Below are 3,681 nucleotides of genomic sequence, written 5' to 3'. Positions count from 1 at the left end.
AGTTCGAGATATATATCTCAAACATCTCTACCTCCCCAGGCCAATTACACTGGATTAATCTTTGTGTTTAGATAGGAGATGCCTCGTATGGGCCAATAAGCCTTCTGCAGCCCCTATGTTTATCCCTTATGTATCCCCCCATGTTTTCACCTTCATTGTATTATCACCTGACCTAATGCGGGTATAAAATCAACTAGTATTGTAAGATCTGTTCACTTGAGAATGAACCATGGAGGTTCGAAACGTCGTGCAAATTATACAAATAAGTGTAATACACTCTATAGTAAATCACTTCTTTTCTTCACCTTAAAAGTACGAAAATGTGTTTTGGAGAACTCCTATTTCAATTAAGCCCTGATGCTAAGAAAATATATATATATATATATATATATATATATATATATATATATATATATATATATATATATATATATATATATATAAATACATATACATATATATACATATACATATATATATATATACATATACATATATTATTAAATATGACCGAAAAAGTAAGATTAATAATTCTAACACGAATTTTCTCAATCTTTCGTACATTACGCTTCACTGTTGGAGGTAAATCAAAAATCACTTCTCCAAAATTCATTTTTATTTCTAGTCTGACGCGACACGGGCGCGTTTCGTAAAACTTATTACATTTTCAAAGACTTCACAAATACACAACTGATTAGAACTTATGTATCTCTGATTTTATATCTACATTTGAGTGAGGTGGGAGGGGTGATGTGGCATTAACACAAGACAGAACAAGAGGGGATATTAATAGGGTATGAAAAGTATCAACACAAGACAGAAAAGAAACAATGGGTATTGAATAGAAGTATTTGTAGAAAGCCTATTGGTCCATATTTCTTGATGCTTCTATATTGGAGCGGAGTCTTGAGGTGGGTAGAATATAGTTGTGCAATAATTGGCTGTTGATTGCTGGTGTTGACTTCTTGATGTGTAGTGCCTCGCAAACGTCAAGCCGCCTGCTATCGCTGTATCTATCGATGATTTCTGTGTTGTTTACTAGGATTTCTCTGGCGATGGTTTGGTTATGGGAAGAGATTATATGTTCCTTAATGGAGCCCTGTTGCTTATGCAATAGCAGGTAGCAGGCGGCTTGACGTTTGCGAGGCAATACACATCAAGAAGTCAACACCAGCAATCAACAGCCAATTAATGCACAACTATATTCTACCCACCTCAAGACTCCGCTCCAATATAGAAGCATCAGGAAATATGGACCAATAGGCTTTCTACAATCACTTCTATTCAATACCCATTGTTTCATGTTCTAGCTTGTGTTGATGAAATTAATACCTTATTAAATACCACCTCACCCCATCCACCTCACTCAAATGTAGATATAAACAAAATCGGAGATGTGAAAGTTCTATTCAGTTGTGTATGTGTTATCTAAAGTCTTTGAAAATGTAATAAGTTTTACGAAACGTGCTCAAGTGTCGCGTCAGACTAGAAATAAAAATGAATTTTGGAGAATTGATTTTTGAATTACCTCCAACAGTGAAAAGAAATGTACGAAAGATTGAGAAAATTCGTGTTAGAATTATTAATCTTACTTTTTCGGTCATATTTAATAATATATATATATATATATATATATATATATATATATATATATATATATATATATATATATATATATATATATATATGTCGTACCTAATAGCCAGAACGTACTTCTGAGCCTACTATGCAAGGCCCGATTTGCCTAATAAGCCAAGTTTTCATGAATTAATTGTTTTTCGACTACCTAACCTAACCTAACCTAACTTTTTCGGCAACCTAACCTAACCTAACCTATAAAGATAGGTTAGGTTAGGTAGGGTTGGTTACGTTCGGTCATATTTCTACGTTAATTTTAACTCCAATAAAAAAAATTTACCTCATACTTAATGAAATGGGTAGCTTTATCATTTCATAAGAAAAAAAATAGAGAAAATATATTAATTCAGGAAAACTTGGCTTATTAGGCAAATCGTGCCTTGCATAGTAGGCTGAGAAGTGCGTTCTGGCTACTAGGTACGACATATATATATATATATATATATATATATATATATATATACATATATATATATATATATATATATATATATATATATATCAAATCACCTCATTCTTTGGGGCACACGTGAGGAACACAAATGCGAACAAGCCTGAATGGTCCCCAGGACAATATGCAACTGAAAACTCACACCCCAGAAGTGACTTGAACCCATACTCCCAGAAGCAACGCAACTGGTATGTACAAGACGCCTTAATCCACTTGACCATCACGACCGGACATAATGAGGTGATAGCCGAGGCTATTTGAACCACCCCACCGCCGGCACTCGGATAGTAATCTTGGGCATAGCATTTTACCAAATCACCTCATTCTTTTGGGCACACGTGAGGAACACAAATGCGAACAAGCCTGAATGGTCCCCAGGACAATATGCAACTGAAAACTCACACCCCAGAAGTGACTCGAACCCATACTCCCAGAAGCAACGCAACTGGTATGTACAAGACGCCTTAATCCACTTGACCATCACGACCGGACATAATGAGGTGATAGCCGAGGCTATTTGAACCACCCCACCGCCGGCACTCGGATAGTAATCTTGGGCATAGCATTTTACCAAATCACCTCATTCTTTGGGGCACACGTGAGGAACACAAATGCGAACAAGCCTGAATGGTCCCAGGACAATATGCAACTGAAAACTCACACAATATATATATATTAGTATATTTTGGTAGCAGTCTTTCCTGTAGACATATATTATTAAATATGACCGAAAAAGTAAGATTAATAATTCTAACACGAATTTTCTCAATCTTTCGTACATTACGCTTCACTGTTGGAGGTAAATCAAAAATTAATTCTCCAAAATTCATTTTTATTTCTAGTCTGACACGACACGGGCGCGTTTCGTAAAACTTATTACATTTTCAAAGACTTTAGTTCACAAATACACAACTGAATAGAACTTACGTATCTCCGATTTTATATCTACATTTGAGTGAGGTGGGAGGGGTGATGTGGCATTAACACAAGACAGAACAAGAGGGGATATTAATAGGGTATTAAAAGTATCAACACAAGACAGAACACAAACAATGGGTATTGAATAGAAGTGTTTGTAGAAAGCCTATTGGTCCATATTTCTTGATGCTTCTATATTGGAGCGGAGTCTTGAGGTGGGTAGAATATAGTTGTGCAATAATTGGCTGTTGATTGCTGGTGTTGACTTCTTGATGTGTAGTGCCTTCAAACGTCAAGCCGCCTGCTATCGCTGTATCTATACAGCGATAGCAGGCGAACCCCACAATTCATTTAGCTAATCAAGTTACAATCTTGATGAGCTAGTTACAAAATTCACTATAAGTCGTCACATCATAAATGGGTTCGAGATGGACCACAAGTAGTGCATTACATAATTTATCAGTAATGTGTAGCCTGTGATCCCGCCTGGCTGGATACTGATACCTAGGTAGTTTTCATGTGTCCGGACACCGGCGATAAGGTGGTATTATTTATTTGAGATATATATATTTTTAAATGTTGTCACATTAACGGCTACATCTTCCTTTCTTCTGACATAGATTTTTAAGATTAATTAAAATATATGGAAACTAATTATACAATTTATTGGCTGG

This window comes from Procambarus clarkii, chromosome 25 (genome assembly GCF_040958095.1).
Source record: "Procambarus clarkii isolate CNS0578487 chromosome 25, FALCON_Pclarkii_2.0, whole genome shotgun sequence".
In the NCBI taxonomy this organism is placed as follows: Eukaryota; Metazoa; Arthropoda; class Malacostraca; order Decapoda; family Cambaridae; genus Procambarus; species Procambarus clarkii.
This window is presented reverse-complemented; position numbering follows the sequence as displayed.